This window comes from Podarcis erhardii (genome assembly GCF_964252035.2).
Source record: "Podarcis erhardii genome assembly, chromosome: 16".
Classification (NCBI taxonomy): Eukaryota; Metazoa; Chordata; class Lepidosauria; order Squamata; family Lacertidae; genus Podarcis; species Podarcis erhardii.
The window spans coordinates 10,871,524-10,894,696 of record NC_138514.1 but is presented as its reverse complement, the minus strand read 5'-3'; the positions used below and the strand labels follow the sequence as shown (position 1 = coordinate 10,894,696).

General features: G+C 40.9%; 2 long non-coding RNA genes across 8 annotated transcripts in view; both read left to right on the top strand.

Annotated features, from left to right (window-relative positions):
- Positions 1-23,173, top strand: part of LOC309331284 — a 66,816-nt gene that overhangs the window by 26,758 nt on the left and 16,885 nt on the right. The window lies entirely within an intron of this gene.
- On the top strand, positions 876-4,496 carry LOC309331311. Its single transcript, XR_014151808.1, has 2 exons — positions 876-3,511; positions 3,605-4,496. It is a non-coding gene; the product is annotated as an uncharacterized lncRNA (long non-coding RNA).

The following is a 23,173-nucleotide window of genomic DNA, read 5'->3' as shown; positions in this document are numbered from 1 at the left end:
AGTGATCTGAGCGCCCAAGGCAGCTTTGGCCAATTGAATAACAAAGCTTTCTGATGAAGCAGGTAGAGGTGAAATAAGGGACCTCTTCTTCTGATTCTAACATACAAGCACACACACTAGCAATTAATTGTTGTCACTGTTGGAAACACAGTAGTGCTTTTATCCTACACCACTTGAATTTGCATATCATGTATCATTCTCCATGTTGCCCTTGGACATTATTATGATTGGTTGGAGCATAATACACAGTGATTCATCTTACACATGCAGCACTTTCCTTTTAATGAAGTTACAGGCTTTGCATATGAGTTAGCTTTGGGTGACATCACAATTAGAAAAACTATCAGATCTTACTCTGTAGGGAAACAAGAATGTTTCTTTGCTACTAATGCAATAGTCTGATTCTTCTGAACAACAGGGTGTTTAGGAGGATGCAGCTGATCTAAAAATTTCCCTTAAAATCGCAGGAGTGAGTTACACACGCTTCAAAGTCATTCTGGGACATATTGGCTATCTCATTCTATACAGCTGCAGTTGATACATCCATTTTCAATTGGCTCTGTCCACTTATAGCAGTCTGTGAAATGCTTATTTATGCTTCAGACTTGTTTTCAGTCATTCTGATTTTGTGGCTTTTAACGTAAGTTAATATATCAAACCCTTTTACAGTCAAGTTGAATGCAAAGCACTCTGGACAACGTAGGATTCTGTCTGTCTTGCATTGGCACTTGCCATTATTTATGTCACTACTTATATCTTGCTTTTCTATGTTATATCTGAAGCAGCTTATAACATCATGAAAACAAACTCATAAACATTGAAATTAGCAAAGTGACAATAAAATAACCTAACAACGAAACCTAGTGGCATCTAGGATGGAGTTAGTTCTTCCATGTATCATCTAATCTTATTTCAGAATCCTTAGGAGATGGCAGAGGCATAAACAACCATTTGTAAATTGCATGTCTTTTGAAAATCACAGTACAATTAATTCAGGAATAGGAGAAAAGAGAAGAGAGGTACTTAAGAGACTCCTTGACCATAGCTCCTGGTTCCTTTCTCTCCTCTTCCATGAAAACTATTTGTGGCCTGTGGTGAGTAGGCTGCTTCATGATGTTAGGATTGAAGTAAACTATATATTTATGCTGAAATTTCATATACGGTGGTACCTCAGGTTACAGACGCTTCAGGTTACAGACTCTGTTAACCCAGAAATAGTACCTCGGGTTAAGAACTTTGTTTCAGGATGAGAACAGAAATTGTGCTCTGGCGATGGGGCGGCAGCGGGAAGCCCCATTAGCTAAAGTGGTACCTCAGGTTAAGAACAGTTTCAGGTTAAGAACGGACCTCCAGAACGAATTAAGTACTTAACCCGAGGTACCACTGTACTACTTGACATTGGGGGGAGAGGGCTAAGTGGTTTAGGGAAATTATAAAATCAAAATCAAATCTTGAAAGACAGTAGCAGGAGGTTGAAATTGAAACATAAGTGATAGAAAGGCTGGTTGGAGTGACTATGGAAGACTATCTATATACTACTAATTTACTTCATGGGTGGTCAGTGTGGAGCAACTCTCAGCTCCAGCCAGAATGTCAAGCAGCCAGGGATGATGGGATAATTGTAGTCCAAAACATCTGGAGATTACCACGTTGACTAGCCCTGGTCTGTTTCACAGGTTGAAGGATAAAAGTATGTGGGTGAGGCAGGGGATGAGGGTTATTGTGACTTGCTGGACATGGCCTCGACAATAAGCTGATGCCCAACTCCCAGGTCTCCTAGTTTGTGCCCCTCAGTACCCATCATTCTGTGTCTTGAAAAGCTGTTTATCAGACAACTGCACAGCTGCAGTTTCTCCCATTGCTGTCTCCATGCTAGAAACAGCTGCTTGTCATTCAGCTGTTAATGGGACAATACTGGCTGGCATCAAAATTTGAGTTATGGCTTCCAAAGTTAATTACAGAGTGTCCTGGACTAGCTGGATGCAGAGGAGGGACTGCTGGTGGGACGATGATGAACAGTCAGAGGGGAAAAAGGGGGCATACTGGGAAGAGAAGGTGTTGGAAGCTGAAGAAGCAACAGGGTTTAGTGATCAGGAATGGTCTGTTGCAGAAAGCAGTTCAGAATCAGAGGCAGGAGAGATAGAGGGCCAGAAGACAGAGATGAGACAGGCTTCTGAAGAAGCCAGGGGGTCGCTTCCTCCTGTTGCAACCAGCTTCCCTCCCCCATGGTCTCCCAGAATACACAGATAAATGAAGAGGCCAGAGCAAAGAGATACAAGACAATGGAGCCTTAAGCTACTGGGGAAGGAACCAGAGGAGGAGCCTTAGAGAGCAGTGGGAAAGCAGGGGCCTTCAGTCCTTGCAATTGCCTCATTGGGGCAAGACCTACTGGGAAGAGTTGCTGTGATCACTAGGCCTGCACTGTTTTGGTTTCTTTGAATAAGGAGTTAACTTCACTGACACTGGGTGTTTTATTACTGAACTACTCCTGACTATGGCTCCTATCACGGGGTACTTAATCTAGTGCATGCATAATCTAGGTCGGCAAACTAAGGCCCAGGGGCTGGATTCGGCCCAATTGCCTTCTGGATCTGGCCTGTAGACGGTCTGGGAATTGCCGCGTGGATCTGATTCTGATTGTTTGAGCTGCACCATCCCCCCCCCCCCCCCGGACACACCACAGCGGCACCTCCACCCTCCCTCTTCCTGGCTTCTCCCCACCCTGCGAAGGAAGGGGACTGGGCTTTGATTGGTGCCAGCAGCAGCAGTGTGATCGCTCAGGTGGCCGCCATTTAAAGCAGCCCCTCTCCAGAGCCCTTTCGTGCGCCGCTCATCACCCCTCCATAGCCACCGCTGCCATCCAGCCCCCCACAAGGTCTAAGGGACAGTGGACCAGCCCCCTGCTGAAAAATTTTGCCGACCCCTGATCTAGTGCTCTCCAGATATTGGACCAATGCCCATCAGTTCCAACCAGCATGACCAATTATTGGGGATGGTGAGAGTTCTAGTCCAACAACATCTTGAGGGCACTGTGGGTGTCTGCTATAGACCTCCAAGCCCAGACTAAGGACTTGGATGCTGCATTCCTACAGCAGATTACGAAACATTTAAAAAGGAGAGATATAATAGTCATGGGAGACTTTAACTACCCCAGTATCTGTTGGAACTCACACTTTGCCAAGACTGTAAGGTCCAACAAATTCCTCCATTGCCTCACTGTCAGTTTTATTTCCCAAAGGTGGAAGAAGCAACAAGGGGATCATCTCTCTTGTACCTGGTCCTCACCAACAGGGAGGAACAGATCAATAAAGTGAAAGTACTGAGAACCTTGGGAAGAAGTGATCATGTTCTCTTGGGCTTATTTTTTACAAAGGCAAGGCAAAGCTGAGTGTAGTCAGACATGCACTCTGGACTTTAAGAAGGTTGGTTTCAGAAACTTTTTACTGACTGAAATCATGGTCAGAAATACTCAAAGAGAAGCAAGTCTAAGCTGGATAGGAGTTTCTTAAAGGTGAAAAATTGAAGGCACAAAGACAATTCCAACAAGAAGGAAAAGTAGGAGGCACTTACTGTAAACTGGTGTGGCTGCAGAAGGAGCTTACAGATGAGCTGAGATGTAAGAAGGGCATGTATAAGAAATGGAAGAAAGGAGAAATCACAAAGGAAGAGTATGCACAAGTAGCCAACAGATGCAGGGGAAAGGTCAGGCAGGCCAAAGCTCAAAATGAACTCAGGTTTGCAAGAAAGGTTAAAAACAATAAAAAGGTTTCTTTGGCTATGTTCAAAGCAAGAGAAAGAGCAAGCAAGTAGAAGGACTCTTGTGTGGAGAAGATGGAGAAATACTATTGAGTGACTTGAGTGACTGGAAGAAGGTGAACTGCCTAACATCTGCTTTGCCTCTGTCTTCACCCAAAAGGAAATTGATGCCCAGCCTGGTGATAACAGAATAAACAATGCAAGGAGGGAGCTGAAGGGCTAAAGGAGCTTGCAGATGTGATTTCTGGGCCGCTGTCTATAATCTTTGAGAATTCCTGGAGAACTGGTAAGGTCCCTGTGGCCACCATCTTCAAAAGTGGGGGAAAGGAAGACCCAGGTAACTACAGACCAGTTGACAGTAAGAACTATTCAAAAGTGAAACAGACTCCTTTGGGAGATGATGGACTCGCCTTCCTTGGAAGTATTTTAAGCATAGGTTGGATGGCCTGTCATTGTATGATTTAGTTGAGATTCCTGCATTTCACAGGGTTGGACTAGAAGACTCTCGGTGTCCCTTCCAACTCTACCATTCTAGGATTCATAGATGCTAGAAACAGTTTGATCCCTCTTCCTTTCATTAAATGACAGCTTCCATGATTGTTGCTGCTGCATATTTTCTCTGAACATCTTTTCCATGGGAGACCACTTCAGCCAGCAGCTGCACCCACCTCCTATGAATGCAATCATAGATGCAGGGCAATCTATTGCACTATATGAAAAATTAGAGCATTTTTATTCTTGTCTTTATTTTGATTCCTTCTAGGAGTTAGGAAAATAGGATTGCTGATTAAAATGGATACACTTCAGCTTCGTCCAGAGCCCTTCCTGACTGGCAATAAGATTGACCTGAATCATGCTAATCAACAATTGCTGTATGTTAGGCTTATGGAAATACAACATCTGCACAAAAAGGGAGGAGGATAATCAGTTGCTGATTACAAAACTTCACTTTATTTTAAAATGATTTTTTTTGTGTGTGTTTTAAGGTCAATTTCTGTTGGGACAGGAAATATCAGTATGAGACTCCCCAAGCCCTTGCTCATTTTATATTAATGAGATCATCACACACAATTGAATTAATATTTGGAATACATTTGATCAGACTGCTGGTCTTCCTATAGTGACTTGTGGATGGATACATTATTCCTACCATATAGATTTGCTGAACTCTCTTCAATTATAAATTGCTTCATGCAGGGAAAAGTCTGTGTCACACAATCAAAATTATGAATACTGTTTCTGAATTGCATTGTAGACTTTCCCCATGAATATTGTGTGTAGCCATCAGTTAACTTCACTGTATACGGAAAGTAGCTAAATCAGTTGTAAAAATATTAATATTCCTTTATTTATCTTAATGCCTGATCAAACTTATTTAGCATGTATTTTTGAAGGAGTGTTTTGAAATCCCATTAGTTATTTCTTTTTTTTTTTTTTTTTTTTTTTTTTGCATCAGGGACAGTATAGTCAGAGGTAGGCAACCTTTTGCTAGTAGTTAACTGAATCTCTGCAGCTCAGGACAAAGTTGACTTGGGAAACCTAGACATATTTTATATTGCATATTAACATGCTACATCTATTTGAAGCCTTTCTTACATCTTTTTAAATATTGTAAGGAATTTTGTGCGTCATTGCTTCCTCCCTTTTTTGTGGGAGTATAGTGCAAGTCTCAGCTCAGAGGGCTCATCCAGACTTCCAACTTTCCCCCCGGGAAAATGCACTCTTTAGTGCTGAATCAGAGCAATCAGTAATTGGGTTTTCTGTGGATTGGCATTTGCTCCAATTCACCGCTACAGAGCAGATTTTCCCTGGCAAAGCAGTGGAGCAAACAGAACACTGCTTGGACATGTGCAGGACAAGTGGGAAACCACTTTGGACCCGTGCTTTCTGTGCACAAGACAAGTGGAAATGTGGATGTGCTGAAAGTCTACAGCCTCTGGTTCTATCTATGTTGCCACATTCTACAAATAGCTCTTGAAATCTTTTGATTCTTTTTCTATAAGGATATAGAATAGTTTGTGTTCTTGCTTGGACATTAGATTTGCTCCTTGTCTATTAGGCTTATGTGGCATCATGCCAGGAGCTACATGTCATCAACTCCTGAACAGACTGCCTGAGAGAAGAGGAACTTTCTTCTTTTCACACAGGAGGAATGACTTTTCCTAATATGTTACCATTACTTGCTGTAATACATGCCTGCACCACCTAAATACAAAATAGGTATGCTTTTTCCCCTGAAAAGAACTGGTTTGTATCCAATGCAATCTGTCTGCAGGTGGGAAAGACTACCTTCCTCTCCTCTCTTCTGCACCCCCATGTTCCTTCAAAACCTGCTCTTGAGTGTTAGGAAATCCTCCAGAGCAGATTTTGACGGTACGCAGATGAGAAAAGAGGAAGATGAAGTCCTGTTACATGAGTGGAAATTTGCTCATTCACTGTTGGGTTCTGCCCATAGCTTTAGCTATATGCAGATTAATGCAAATTGATTAAGATTTGTTTTTAATTGGGTGAGAGCCCTACAGCAGACCAATATTTAATTTAATGTGTGTATGTGTTCTATATAAAAAAGACTTGCAAAGTGAAAACATCACTGCCATCCACATAGCTGTCCAGAACGTTGGAAACCAAGACTAGTGGGTAGAGATCTTAGATGAGAGTGAAAAATGAGATGACTTTGTGTTTTCGGAATCAGTAAATCATCCAGCCTCCACCTGAAGAATCAAGCCTTTTATGGCTGCTCAGCCCCTTTTCAAAGACTGTTTTTCATGCAACTGGCAGGAGGCAGGGATCCAGCTGTTTCTCAAAGGACAGCAGGAAGTGGCAACCTCCTTGTTTCTACTGGTGGGTGAAGCTTGGTGAAGACTCTCACCCTTGGAAGCAGAAAGATCATCTGCAGACATCTGATGTGTCCCACACAGCCTCTTTGTAGCTATCAGCATGGGCTGGACTGATTCCTGATGGGCATAGAGCATGTGCATTGAAACCCCTGCCACATGTAGAATACTAACTCGAAATTCAAATTAAATAAGGATAATTAACAATTAACAAAAAGCTAAGCAGACAAGTAATTAGATATTCCCTGACTAGTGTTTACTGTAATTTCGTGACCCATTCATAATTAACCTCAGATTGTAAAGTATATTGATGAGAAGCCAAAGTATAAACTTGTATTAACAGTGACAGAATAAGGTGCCAATTAAACTGCATTTCATTCAAGCTTGGGAAAGCAAAGCTATAATGGGTTTTTATTATCTTCCCATGCTTCCCTATGCTTGGCACGTGCCAGAACGAGATTAGGAGTTGATGAAAGGGGATAAAAAAACTGCCTGATGTCTGTAGCAAGTTGGGGGCGGGAAGTAATAATAAAGAGGGTTTAAAGAAAAACAATAAAAATGTTAAGCAGCCTTCTGCTGTACAGGAGTGCATACGCATGCTGAATAGGATCAACACATGCATCCCAAAGTTAACCTTTTTCAGGTATGGCCTGAATAGCTGGGCTTCCAGTGCATTCTTTTTTGACAGACAGACAGAAAGCTAACTCGGAGGCATTATTAACCTATCTGAATGTCATGTGCCATTCTATTGATATTTTGTTAAGGATAATCAATGGTGATAACTTTTTATTCCCTCCATTAAGTTTTGTTCTTCCTTGTAAGAAGCCACCTTCTCCATTTCAGCAGATCGATTCTACAACAATGCCAAACCAAATGTGAGAAACTGCATTCCTAGGACTTATTCTTTCCTGAATAAAGCAAAGGGGTGTGTGTGATTAAATGAAACCCCTGGCTCTTAATTTCTCAACAGCGTGGATGGGGAGGCTGTGGGATTCCAAAACTCATCAATCCCACCAAAGAGCATGACCAGTGGTTAGGAATGATGGAAGCTGTAGTCCAGTAACATGTGGAAGGCTACAGATTCTCTTCCCCTGTTCTACAGAACATTGCCAGTGACAGCTGAAGCTATTCCCTGCCCTGTCCTTTAACTTATCTTCCATTTAAAAAATCAGTTTATCAGATTTATATCCTGCTGTTTTGACCATCAAATCCTCCAGCAATTCAATAGATAATTGAATTTTAAAAACTTACTTCTTATACCCCTCGCCTCATTATTCACAATACTTTGGTTTTCATTGTAGGTTATGGTTTTGCTATAGCCCACTCCTTCCCAACATCTTACTACTATCCATCTCCATCTTGTAATGGATTAAAGAAAGCTCGTATTGTTAGCCACACAGCTCCTAAGCACAGTTCCCATGGTTGCATGTCCTCCGGACAGTTGACTTTTAGACATCCTGCTTGGCAGCTGCCTGCTGTCTACTGTCCCCTGTGACAGCAGAATTCTCTTTTATGATACTGTTTGCTCAAAATAATGCCATTGAAATCAATGGGTTTTACTCCTAGGTAAGTGTGTATACGGTTGAAACCTTAGACGTCCATCCTATGCCCACTGACCTGGAACTTGTACCTCTGTAGACATGCATAGAGCTAAAGCAGAGAGGAGTCAGGTGCTGTTCTACTTGTAGTGTGTTGTGTTGATAAGTACAGTGGTGCCTCGCAAGACGAAATTAATCCGTTCCACGATTCTCTTCGTCTAGCGGTTTTTTTGTCTTGCGAAGCAAGCCCATTGACAGCCTAGTGGATTAGCGCTATTAGCGGTCTAGCGGCTTTTAGCGATCAGCTGAGAAGCGGCTTATCAGCGGATCAGCTGTTAAGCGGCTTAGCAGTTTAGGAAAAGCAGGGAAAAAGCGAAAAAAAAACGTGGGAACTCGCAAGATTTTTTCGTCTTGCAAAGCAAGCCCATAGAGAAATTCGTTTAGCGAAGCGCCTCCAAAACGGAAAAACCCTTTCGTCTAGCGGGTTTTCCGTCTTGCGAGGCGTTCATCTTGCGGGGCACCACTGTATGGAATGGCAGTTACTTGGATGCTGTCCTTTCTACTCCCTTCATCTTGGAATATCTTCTAATATCTGAGAAAGCGTCATAGCTTGGTGGTAGAGCATCTGCTTTACATTCAGAATCTCCCAAGTTCAATCCCTAGTAGCCTGGTACAGCTGGGAGACACCTTTCCTGAAACCCTGGAGAGCTGCTGCATTATGATGCTAAGCTAGATGGACCAAGGTTCTGGGCAGCTTTCCATGTTTCTGTGAGGAGCCAATATAAGGAGGGTCCATATAACACGTGTTATACATATGCTAAAGGTGGTTCTTCTCAACTTCGTGGGTACTCCTTAAAGAACAGTTTGTATGTCCACACTACAGACATTTGGACCAATCCCTGCTCTATGATACATCCAGCTCTAAACCACTTATCCATTGATAATCCTTGAGTATCAATAGCTTTAATGTTGCCTTGACAGCAACAATTGATGGTCAAATCTGGCACTAGCCACTTAGGCAATGTGATTTGTTTATGTAGTTGTGAGTTGGAAGTGTACGTTGAGGAAAGAATATGCAGGTTTGAAATGGTGCTCTTCAGAGTGTCAAACCAAACCAAAGGACGCACCCCTACCCCAAGGAGTGTATAATTTAAATTAAATTATTACTTCAAGAAAAAAGGCTTCTTGGAAACATAGGAAGTTGCTTTATATCAAGTCAGACTATTTGTTCATCTAGCTAAATATTGTACTTTCACTGGTTGCAGCTCTCTATCACCTGATGCATTAACTGGAGATGCCAGGGAGATTGAACCTGAGGCTTGTACACAAAGCGTGTGCCCTTGCACTGAGCTACAGTTCCTCCCCTTAAGTTAGAATCATGCCCCCAAACCTGAGGTAGGGAATCTGCCCTATTGTCTGACTCCTGTAAGTCCAAGCCAATATAGCTAGTGATGATAGGAGTCCAGCAGCATCTAGAGTGCCGTAGGTTCTCATCTCTGTTCTGAATGGACAAACTTCAGCTAAGAAAGCTGCCAGGAGGGGAGTTCGAACCCTTCCAGAGACTGGAACTCCTGGGCCTGGGCTGGTTAAGTCAGGCACCTTTGATCCCTGAGTCATTATGCTGCAGAGAGCTTCTTTAATTACTTATTATTATTATTTATTCAAACAACTAAACTAGGACATAATAGAGGCTTTAAAAATTATGCATGGTATGGATAGAGAATGTGGATAGTGAGGTTTTCCTCCTTTCTCATAATACCATAATTATGGGTCATCCAGTGCAAAACTGGTAGTAGATTAAAGATTGACACAATAACATTCACACAACACTTATCTAATTTATGGAAGTTGTTGCCACAGAATGTGGTAGTGGCTTTTTACTTAGAAGGCCTCTAACTTTATGGTGCTGCCTGTTTTGCATATGATACAGCTCCCTTGCCCAAGACAGCTAAAAAGTTCTGGTCAGTGCCTGGGTGGAAAACCAGCTATAATAAAATCCTGTATGTTGCCTTTAACTTCCATGAGAGAAGAAAAGCAGGATATCAATGCACTGAATAAATAGAGGGAATTAATCAGATTCATGGTTGTGCAATATTTGTCATGACTGACTAAATCACACCTCTATGTTCAGAGGCGATAAATCTCTACATACCAGTTGGGGTGGGAGAACAGCATAAGAGGACTGTTGCCTTCTTGTGTGTGTCTCAAGAGCATCTCTTTGACCACTGTGGAAAACAGGATGCTGGACTAGATATTCCTTTGGTCTGATCCAGATGGGCTCTTTCATGTTCTTACTTACCACCAGCTCCTTAGCATGTGAAATTGCATGAATGTATAAAGTACAGGGTAAGATGGAATTGACCCCTCTGTGTTAGATATTGAATCTAAGGAGAAGAATAGCCCTCTCTCTCTTTAGCTGCTATTGAAACCATAGAATGGGTTGTGTCCTTTGAAACATCATCTGCCTCATTATGCAACTAGAGCCCTCTCCCCCTGTGTTCTGACTCCTGGATGCCCCCACATTACCCTGTCTCGTTGGAGTGTGGGTCACTGCTGTTATTTCCCTCCCAAGTTACAAGAGCCATAAAATTATTCTCCAAAGGGAAACGATTGCAGCAGATGCCACCTCCCCAATTCCCTCAAGTTCCAGACATGGATGTGATCAATGGCATAAACAAACAAGCGCATCAGCGCTCCAGCGTCTGCTGTGAACAAGGACAAGTAATCTTAATTAAGGTATTGTTCCAAAACTTTCTAAAATATGGAGAGCTTGCACTCTCAGTCTTAATAAAGTGCCACAAATGAAGAACTAATTTATATTTAACAAGGCATTTACTGGATGTTAGTCAACTAAGGATTGATTTATCTAAAAACAAAAAAGTGGAGAGTTATAGCTGTCTCATCAGCTTACAACTGTCAAATTCTAATAAAAGTTTTAGTCTAATAAAAGTAATCAACCTAGTGTATGTTAGCAGGCACTATACATTTTGCTAAAGTGCTAGTGATCACCAGCAAGGAGGATTGCATGTCATGGGGTTTAAAGATTCATTTTATTTATTCATTCTGAAGATTCATCTCCTATCCATCCAATGCATTCAGTTGCTCAGACTATCTTACAATGATTATAATACAACTACTGTATCCTGTAATCAAACAATTTAAAACAAAGTAATATAAAAATGTAAACAAGCTCAGCCAGTAAAAGACTATACAGAAAAGCTTTCACTAATAGGCAGAAAACGGCAAGGGAGGGTGCCAAGCAAACCTTATGGAATATGGTGTCCATTGGGTGCAGCCACCAAGAAGGTCCTATCTTCTGTCTCAGACAAGCATTCCTCCAGGTCAGGCAGGATACAAAAAAGGGCCTCTCCAATGGAGATTAGGGAGGAGACAGGTTATTTAAGATGAGTTGGCCCCTGAATTTTCCTGGACCCAAGCCATTTAGAGCTTTGTAATCACCATCACTTGTGGCCAGAAACAAATTGGCAAGTAGTTGCAGGATAGGTGTGATATGATCTCATGCTCAAACACCCGGTAACATCCTCTTTGCCACCTTCTGGACTGACGGAAGCATCCAAAGTCTCTTCAAAGGTAGTCCTGTATATAAAGCATTGGACTTGTCCAGTCTGGTTATATCTAAGATCTTCGCTGAATGTCAGAATTCAGAAAAGAATAGAATGAAAGTAGAGTAGAGAAGGAGAAATAAGGAAATGCGTTTAAGTTAAATGGAAAAGTAAAATTGTGCTAAGAGAACGGTTGGAAGTCAGGTCACTTACGTGGGTGTGGGTGTAGGGTAAGTTTATAGGTACGTATGGTATAGTTATATGTGGGTATGTTGGTACCTTTTATCAAGAGGGTAAGGTATGGTATTGTATTTGATTATAGAAGAAGAAGAAGAAGAGGGGGAGTTTGGATTTGATATCCCGCTTTATCACTACTTGAAAAAGTCTCAAAGCGGCTAACATTCTCCTTTCCCTTCCCTTCCTGATGTATCGAATAGTATTGTAATGAATAATGTTGTATGTATGTCTTATATGTTTTACATGTTAATAATTTTTTTTTAAAAAAAGAATGTCAGGTGAAGTAATAGTAGTACCTCTGCTGATGGCATTCAGTGAGATCTTCAACTGGCTTGTGATGTTTTTTTGAGGCATTACAATGTGCAGCCCTTATTGCAAAATTTTATTTGGAAGGGATCAGTTGTCCTATTGGAGCAAACCATCCTTGAAAAAAATACGACATAAGCAGAATAACATGGTAGAATCATGAGATGGAATGAACTATCACTTCAGACTGGAAATTACCCCTTTTGAATACTCTTGCATTTTTTTTTTTTAAATGCCAAACTCACATCAATGCAAGTAGAATGCTGGGACATCAAAAGGTGAAGTGGATAAGACAACTCCCCACCCCAATTTTCTAGTTGCAGGGTGATTTTTAATTTAACGCAAAATAATAGTTTTTAATAAAAAATCCGCTCTAGATTCTACCACCACATTCTAATGCATGGGAATGACAAGCTTAAGTTTCCATGTATAACTGGGTAATATTTGTAGGACTAATTTAATTGTGTGTTTCCCCATTTCCCTAAGCTGTCCTTCTTTCCAGACTTGCTGAGAAAGCACCTGGGGAAAGGGTCATGCTGTTCACTTCGGTGGACAAATTTCTTAAACAAACAGAGAGATACTTAACCACAAACAGACTCCAGGAAGAGAAGTATCTTCCTGCCAGGGTGGGAAGCTAGAGAGTGAGTTCAGTGTCCCTGGGTGTTTACAATTCCAGCTGCCCTGACTATGAATTGCTTATTTTTGGACAATAGGGCACAGACACTATAATTTGGTGTGTGATCATTGACACACCCTCTCCTTTGTCTTCCTTTCAAAGCCAATATCTCAGGCCCAGATGGGTTAATACATAATGCAGACATGCAAGTAATTGGCTGCCTTTGTATAGCAGTCAGTCATAGCTCGCTGTCCCTCTGATCCACTATTAGTGGCCATGCAAACACTCCTTCCACCTAATTAAGCACAGCTTTGAAAATACCCTTCCCAATGATGTTCCAGTCCCAAGCTAGTGATTCACATATGAGCCCCTACCTGTTAAACCTGCAATCTCACTCTCTTCTGGGATAGAACATCCCTGCCCGCCCCCAGGTGACCCAGCTGCTTGCTGGGGATGCTTAGGACCTAAAGGGAGTGGGGAGTGATAAATGATCTTTAGAATAGTCTGTATTAAAGAGTTGGAAATGGGATGTTAATAAACCCCAAGCCACTAATTTAGAGAACACATGCTCTCCAGGCTAAACCAGTGCCCTGAAACAATGGCCAATGATAAACATGGCCTTTGCCAAGCAACTGTCTTTCCAAAGGCAGCTTTTGTGCATTTGTGTCCTTATGCATGTTAAGTCCAGCTAATTTTTTGCCCTGTATATAGCACTCACCTGGTGTAACATGGAGGTCTATTTTACTTAAGTGCTATCCTGGGAAAGCCTGTCTTGCCTTTCTGCCAATAACCCAAGATTTTTATAACTAAGTGTAGTGTTACTTGCTAGTATGGTGTAAAGTGCTTGTCTGAACTGGGAAGATTCAGGTTCAAATCCCCACTCATCTATAAAGCTCCCTGAGTGATTTTGAGCAGGTCATCATCTCTCAGCCAAATCTACCTTAAAAAGTAGTTGTGAGGATCCAGTTAGCAGGGAAAAGAACCATGTACACCACTCTGAGCTTGAAGGAAATGTGGATATAATTTAAAGAAAATGAAATGAATAAAAGTGTTCTTGAACCACTGACTACCCTTTGATCCCAGCAGAAAATATATTTGTATTGCCAATCTGTTATATTGATTAGGATTCTGGCATGTATAAAATATATGGTGATATTTTTTTCAGAATTATGGTCATGAGAACATTATCTCAATATATTCCAACATATCATGCCCAACACCTGCTCATCTAATGCAAGCAGAAATGATGAATTTGAACCACCAGTGTGTCAGGCTCCTTTATATTTTGCTCATCTGCTATCCATGTGTGCTGACGTCTCCAAGCGCTGCCCCAAGGACATCCTGAATAAAAGCGAACACTCCGTACTCCTTTATTAGGGATTATCAAAAAATAAGATGGAAAATTTAAATTTTGCTGACTCTGGACTAGGGTGTAAGAGTGAAAGCTGAATTTGGTTTAATTACAAAGAGGATAATTGCCACATTAGGAGTCCTTGAATAATGTTTCATGTTACTGTTCTTTGCAGCAGGTATAATCTCATACACCAGCTAGGGTATCAAATGCCCTGCAAATATTTGTGCAAACTGCTTTAATTGTATCTTCTCAATTGGATGGACATAGTCCCTCTATCCAATCAGGACAATCCCAGCTCTTGATTTTCACACGGTATTTGAACAGAGATAATGTTGCCCTCATCATTTCAGCCTGCTCATTGTGCCTAATAACATTAATACTTAGCACTTCCCATGCATTATTGTGTTGGAATCCTTACAACAACCTTGTAAGGTAGGTCAGTATTATCTCCATACTGCAGGTGGGGTGAAGGACCAAGCCCACCTAGTAAATTCATGGCAGAGGTGAGATTAAATCAGGTATTTGGTGTTTCAGAGAGGCTCTGCTAATCCGCTAATAAAATTCAAAATATGCCTACTGTAATATAGTTTTGAGACTCTAATCTATTACTTAGTTGAATACATAATCTCATTAATCAGATGGTACTTTTTGGTGAAAGAAAAATCTAACTTGAACATTGGTCATTTCAAGACTCTCTCTCCAGCAGTTTAAGTAACCACTTTTCCTGAGGCTGGTGGTAGATACACAGGCAAAGTAGTACTTCAGAAAGAACACAGCCTTATAACACCTCGGAGATTAGCAGTTTTAACATGGTATCAGCTTTCATAGGATTCCATTCAACATTTATACTGTTGTGAGTTTGGGGGGTGGGTAGCCTGTAAGCCTGAGTCCCTTCTAATTCTTGGACTCAACCCTGAGTTAGCACCTGGAACCCCTGGAGTTTTGCAACTCTCAGAGATTGTGGTGGCACACAAGAATACTATAAACTGCACTGTGAACCTCAGTTGAAGAGTGGTATGTCTATCAAAGCAAGCAAGCCTTCCCTGTAATGAATGTGCTGCTGCAAGATTCTTGCTGTTTTTGGAGAGCTGTTAAGAATGTAAGACTGGATTAGGCCAAAGGCCCATCTAGTCCAGCATTCTGTTCTCAGTGGCCAACCAGATGCTTGTGGGAAACCCACAAGCAGGAGCTGAAGGTTGCCGTGCTCTTTCGACTTTTGAATCCTAACAACTGGTATTCATTCAGAGACATACTGCCTCCAACAGCGATATCTTGTATCCTTGCAGCACTGTTCCCTTGGAAGCTTCATTTCTGCTTTAGCACATCTAAATGTGCTAAAAACAGACAAACATGAGAAGGAAGAAGAACAAGGTAGTCAACATGGTGCTATTTAGATGTGGATTGCAGTTCCCATCATCCCTGACAATTGGCCTGTGGACACAGGGTTGATGGGAGTTGTATTCTAAAATAGAGGGCAGCAGATGTGTCTTCCATGATCCTCACATTCTTTGCCCTTTTGTGTCTGATCTTCAGCTTTAGTTAAACACCACCTGGATTACAAAGCCTTCTAAGCTTTAGGTGTTTGCTTGCTATCACTAGCTTTTTACTCTTGTTTGTTTATTATATATATTTGTACTTTTTTAAAAAAATCTGCAATCCATAGAACAGTTTTCAACAAATGTTTGGGGAGCTTAATAAAATCCACGAGCACCACCCATAGATTCTCCTCAATTTTAACCAAATCATCCTCCCTGTCATCTTCTAAGGGAGCAGTCACAAACAATCTGGGAATGACCTCACCTTGTCATTTGAGCACTGCAAACGTTAAAATAATAAATAAGAAAACAAAATTTATTCAGAACAATGAAAGCAGACAGTTTTAAACCAGCAGTTTGATTAAAAACAGCAATAGGAAGACTAAATTTAAATATTAAGAGAATGTTGGCTTTTAAAAAGTGTTTAGCAGTCATCCAAAGATTACAAGAGAAGGGACCAAGTGGATCTCTGCAGAGGGTATTCCACAATAATGCTCCCAAGCTGTTTATTAATCTCCGCACATTTTCTGTTAGTGGCCATACATCCTGTCATTCAGGGTGTTTTCTCCCTCTGAGAAGCAAGGTTTGTACTTCTAAAGGTTGCTAATGATTACAGAGAAAACAAGGCATGTTGAAGACCCTTGGAAAACCTGATCCTAAATCTGTGTGTTTTTCTCATTTGAAAGTCAGTCTTGACCTGCTATATCTTGGAGTGGATGGGGGATTTGCAGATAATGTCCTACTGTCTCATTCATCAGCAGATCCCAGCTGAAAGTCCTTCCCACATGGGCAGCAGCAGGAGGAAGCACGCCAGTATCATTATTCTGCATTAATAGAAGGGCCGGTCTCCTGCTGTAGCATTTTCCTCTGTTGCCAATTCACATCTCCTTCAATCTTCCCTGACTAGTTCTGTTTTAACATGGACAATCCTACTTGAAACGTCTTCACAATTGAAACCATTTCATTTATTTGTTTTATAAACAGAACTCTCACTTGCAAAATTGCCTATATGATTTATACTAAGCAGTCACTACATACCAGTATGTATAAATATTCAAACAGATGACTTTTCAGACAGCTGAGCAGATAACAGTCAACAGAGGAAGAGACTACGGGGTCTCCCTAAGGATATGCTAATAGTTTGGTCTGAAAGGGATTTACATTCCAAGCATAGCCACTTGAAGTACAGAGCTTTGTATTTCAGTCATTTGTCCATGTACATTTTTGTCACTCACCGTTATTCAGGACTTTGCCAGTGTTTGGTTAGGAAGCACCTTTTCTGTTCTTGCCAGTGGTTAACTAGCATAGGGGAACATTTCCATTTAATACTTACCTTTTTAAGTTAGCTGTGTGCTCCCATTCCAGATACTTAATAACCAGCAGCATAAAAAGTACCAACTACAGGTGACGGTTGATCCCAGTTCCAGCATTTCCTTCCTTTTTTCCTCATTTTCCTAGTTTACTAAGTTTTAGTTTCCAACCTGATGCATTAGCTATGATAGCCAACATTATGGTAATGAATTCCTTAAGCCTGTGTTGTGTACACTGACAGGTAGTGGTTCTCTGTGGTTTTCAGCAGGGATCTTTCCCAGTCCTACCATGGATTGAAGACTTTGGGCAGGCAAGGATTTTACTCAGTCAATGAGATATGATCACTCAGGTTTTTTACCACCCACGCCAGCTTAATGGAGTAACCTGTCCTGGTTTGCATTCCTCTCTTGGTTTTTTGTTTTTGTTAGTGCATTTCATATTTTTTATTTCACTTCAGCTGGAATTATGGAATTCCAGAAACAGAATTCAGGTTTCACTGTTTAAAAAAAGAATGTGTATGTCATGGCGTGTAGGTAGGGCAATAATTATGTCCAGACTGACAAGCAGTATGTGCATGTGTAGGAGAAAGTAGTCTGTACCCCACAACTTAGATACAAACCTGATTATAATGCTCATTAATACTAGACGTGATTGACTGAGCAACAGTTATGCATCTCCTTCCATCCTAGCTATTGTCATACTTCTCTCCCTGCACTTTATCAGAGCTTTTAAAACATTGTTTGTACCTAGAGTCAAGAAAGAAAGGCACTGTTTGCATCTCTATTTTTTCATCCCTCATAGATCATTTAAGCGCTCTTCCCTTTATGTTAAACACCTCAGCAAAAGATAGCAGTGTTGGAAATACTGTATGGGGAATGCAAAGGATAATGTTTGCATGCTTCAAGGAACTGAGTGGAAATGCACTAAAGCAGGCATGGCCGAAGCACGCAGGAGAAATTTGCTTGAAAGCAAGCCAATTATGACAATATAAAAATAGTCTGATTATATGTCAGTTTCATTTGGTTCACAAAAAATGTGGGGAACCACAGATATTCATATTTTGTGTCAGTAATGCATTCTTTGTATTGCCTTCTAGTACGTTTCCGTGCACAATTCAAAGTATTGGTGCTGACCTTTAAAGCCCTAAACGACCTCGGCCCAGTATATCTGAAGGAGAATCATCACCCCCATCGCCAGCCTTCTGGCGGGTCCTTCACTGCAAGAAGTGAGGTTATAGGGAACCAGGCAGAGGGCCTTTTCGGTAGTGGCACCCACCCTGTGGAACGCCCTCCTGTCAGATGTCAAGGAAATAACTAACTTTTAGAGGACATCTGAAGGCAGCTCTTGTTTAGGGAAGTGTTGGGAGCCGCCCAGAGTGGGTGGGGTATAAATAATAAATTCATCATCATCATCATCATTATTATTACTTTCTCTTTGTTAGCTCCATTGATTTATAGTTGTTTAAATCTGCTACATTTCTTCCCACTAACAAGATGCAGTGCCATCTGACCCTAGGCTTTGGCAAGAAATGTAGCAGATAAGAAGTGGCAGCACTATCAGTGTGTGTTGGAGGAAGCAGCATGTGTGAGAAAAGAAGATTTAGGAGCTGGGGCATCAGTGACATTTCATAAATATTTCAACTATTCAGAAATGTTTAAAAGGTCATCATTTCGCAAAGCCTAGGGTCAGATGGGACTGCATGTTGTTAGTGTGAGAGCTGCTTCCTCCATGTGTGGTCTGATGCTGCTGTGCAGGAGGAGTGCCCATCTTCAGGCCCAGAGGGTTGGCCCTTTGAGACTCTGAAGTTCTCTCAAGGAAGTGGAACCTGGAGGAGATGGTCCAGAATCAGAGCTCAGAGGACCTCAGTGTGCTCCCAACTTTTATCAGAGAAAGTTGCTCACTCAGAGCTGTCTGGCATTGAGAGAGGGGGTGGGGAGGCAAATGGCTTGCAATGAGCAGAAGGCAGCTAAATGGCAGTCACTGAAAACAAATGCTCTTGCTGCTAGTACATGGTGAAGAAACTATAAACACAAGAGATACTTATAGTTGGTGGTAAACTGTTCTTTGAATTTCAGAGGCAGAGAATCTGTACAGTGGTACCTCGGGTTACAGACGCTTCGGGTTGCAAACTCTGCTAACCAGGACATAGTTGCTCCAGGTTAAGAACTTTGCCCCAGGATAAGAACAGAAATTGTGTGGCAGCAGCAGCAGGAGACCCCATTAGCAAAAGCGCACCTCAGGTTAAGAACCGTTTCAGGTTAAGAATGGACCTCTGGAACAAATTAAGTTCTTAACCCAAGGTACCACTGTATATCTATCTATAAAGTTAAAAGCAGCTTGGGATAATATGTTTGGACACATTACGATGACAGAGAGAGAAATGAAGTATTAAAGAACGGAGGACTTAAGATTTGCAGGAGAATAATAGTTTTGCCAATTTCCTTCCAAAATCAGATAAACTTGACAAAGGGGTGGGGGAACTCTTAAGAAAAAAGCAAACAGGGTCTTTGAAATTTCTATAGATATTGACTTTGGGATACTGAAGTGAGAACAGTATACACATACTTGTATTCCCATTTCTTGCAAGGTAGCTCAGCCTGCCAAAAAGACTGCTTCTTCCTCTATCTATTGAATTCTTTAGGGGAAGAAGCAGTCCTTTAAGTATGTGAAGAGGGGACTTAATAATGTAAAAAAAAACCCCACAAAAACTTACAGATTTCTCAAGCCTTCTGCGTGGGGGAATACAGAAAGAATTCAGTAGAGCAGTGCTAAAGTGGGCCTGGCCTAAGAGCATGTGAGTGATATGCTTCATGTAAAGCAAACTACAATAGTTTAAAAGAAGCCTGAATTGCTACTAGAAATAAATATTAATGTGTTGGTTTCCTCAAAGTAAATATGTCTATATGGGGTGGGGCCCTGGATTGTAGAATTAACAGCTTGAAGGTTGTCACATCTCTAAAGTCTAGATATAGAAAAACCCTGTAAAGTAGGAACAAAAACACAGTCAGAAAATAGTGTATGGTCATCAGAGTACTTGGACCTTGTAATCTGATTCCTGTGTCCTGAGATAACTTCCAATGGCTAAAATTACCCATTATTCTACCCTTGGAATCTATTGGATGTCCTGTTATGTTACAAATACATAGCAAAAGTGGTGGATCTGTATTGGGTAGCTAGGAGTAGACATTTACTCTGTCAAAATTTGGTGTGATCCCTCCTGATGATGTACTGTATTTGCTTTCCATTTTATGAATCCAGGGCTATTCCTCCACTAGACTTGGGGACAGGTACTGTTTTCATTTTTCATCTTGTAGAATATAGTGCATTTTGCTCCCAGCTGCAACTTCCTTGTGATCTGTGCTAACAGTTGGAGACCGCATTTCATTTTTGATAATAGGTCACCCATCTTCCTTGGTTGCAAATGCATATCACTGCATGAGTTGATTAGATTGTCTGGAAGTATTAATTCCCCCCAAAGTCTTGCCTCCATATCCATTAGCTACTCAGCTGTGTGGCTAACAATTCCAGAGAGCACCTTCAGAGACACTTCATTACCATGCAAATGGAGACTGGCTCCTTTCTATGCAACGTAGCCCTAGCTAGAGGATTACACTATAGCTTTAAGGAGAGCATATGCAGAACACAAATTATTGCAGTCATCAATATTTATACAGCTGCTAAAGTTCATATCTGACAGGAACAGCTTCTACCACAACGACTCGTAAAAGCGAGAGAGATACACTGAGACTGAGAGGTACCATGCTCACAATTAGGAGCCCCATAATCAAAGTATTTCTGTGCTGTTGAAATAAATTGGAATTGGGCTGGTGGTGGGGATCTTTTCTAGCACTAGTTAGTTTCCAGGGGGTAAACTTTGGCCACGAAGGATGGTGTCCCTTTCTTATCTATCAGATTGAAGAGCAGCATGCAAGTGGTTGACACTTGCAGATCTGTATAGGAGTGTATTGTCATGCATGCTGAAATATATACTTGATTGCATTCATGTGCCTTGATATTGTGTCATGGCTAAAATTTATCAGTATTGTATTCCTTGGAGTCTGTTTATGTTCTGTGTTAACACACATCAATTTGCAGCTGGGTTTAGGAGGAAAGGAGTTAGGATTTTACCTGCAGAAACCTAGTTTAACCTCTCCTGATTGACCATGGATCTAGCAGCTGAAGTACAGAGGAGCAGCATCACACAAAAGAGGGTTCTCAAAGGGGGTATCTAGGCTACGGAACTCTGCCTTATCAGATTTTATAAATTACATCCTCGAGTATCACCTTCAGATAACCATGTTTAGCCCCCTAAATTTGACTTTTAATTTTTGCAGTTAACTTTTCTTAATTTTGGAGTTTTTATACGTTGCTGCTGTTCTACAGATTTGATGGTTTTATTATCCATGTTAACTGAAGCTCACCCACTTAAATGGCTTTAAAAGGTGGTTAGATAATTTCCAAATCAGAATTATATTTGCACCACCTGTAAGGTTTAACCAAGGGTGCCTGCTTCAATGTTTTTTAAACTGATTTTGTATTGTTATATTGTAATTCATCCTGGGACTTTATGGTGAATGGCAGTAAACAAAATCTTATAAATAAACAAGCAAACATGGGAATATTTCAAAACATTGTCTTGAATGCATTTGTGCATAGGAATGGGACTCTAGGGTGTGATTCTAACCCCACTCACCTGAGAGTAATCCATATGGAATTCAGTAGGACTTAATTCTGAGTAGACAGGGTTAGAATCACACTGTTAGTGTCTTATAAAATTATTTGCAAAGGTGTTGGTATTTCAGAGCCATGCTGCTTATTTTCATTGTGGAGGGATTGTGCATGTCCAAATTCATAAAAATGAATTATAGTTTTTATTTAAAATACCCTTAAGAACTGTATCCTGGTAAAGATACAAGTAAGATCACATTATATTCAAAAAATGCTGGCAGATATTCTTGGCTTTCACTTCGGCTTTTAACAAAATTAAACCTACTAAAGTATGGGGACCAAGGCCATATTCACACATCTTTCCAAAGCATATTCTTTATATCTTTTAAAATAAATCTGTTGCATAAATTTGCCATGGCAAGCTTGGTGCAATCATTTAATATTTTTTTCCATTGGGAATAACAGTCTAGGTTAGACCCACATTGTACTCAAATAGTTTTACTTCTGTCCATAGTTGGGACAGGAAGCTCAGTTCACAAAATGTGAAAAGGGTTATAACTTGGGGGAAGTAATGCTGTGTGCTTGTCGCTTTTCCAGTTGGTGAAACTGGTACCTGAAATGAATTAGTCTTTCTACTCATTTCTACATTCTACTCCAACTATCCAGCTCTTCACTTGTTCCTCCAAATGCCCTCACCCCCTTTAGAAGAAACCCTGAATGTGCAATTGTGGAATAAACAAGATTCTTCTATATTTTCTTCCTGTAATTTCTCTTTGTCTCAGAATGCTCTCTATTGGATGAATTCCAAAATCTTGCTTCATTCTGTGTATCTGAAAGCTAGCCCTGATTTCCAATGGAGTCTTTGTTCCTATCTTAGCTTGTCTCATGCAAATCATTGCCCTGTGTACTTCAAAGGCCTCTCAAGATGAGGAATTCTTCACACTACTCTATGATTCTTACTGACTGGGAAGGCCCAGATTACCTAATTGATGGCTTTGTTCTTGATAGTTTAGAGACATCCCACTGATCTGAGCAGCCTCATAACCACACCTTTCAGAAAATGGATATTAGTTTGAATTGAAGTCTGTTGTCCTCACTAGGAGATCTTCATGTTTTAATTAATTTCTTCCTCTTTAAGAGATTAGGATCCTTATCCCATACAATCCTGGGAATTTAACAAGTCTTTTTCTTCCTTCACACATAATTCCATAGCATTATCCTTGGGCTAGCACAGTCCCTCCTCCCACATGCTCACATTTCCTCCTGTGTTTCATGGTTGTCAGCAAATCATTGCTTTCAAATTGGGTAAACTATGGCTTGCTTAAAGCTTAATTTGCTTGGTTTGGAAGTAACAGCAAACCATGGTTTTCTGAGAAAAAGGAAGCATAGGAGTGAATTAGAATATGTAAGGGGAGGGTGGTGGGATCGTGCATGTCCAGGTCTTACTCATGCAAT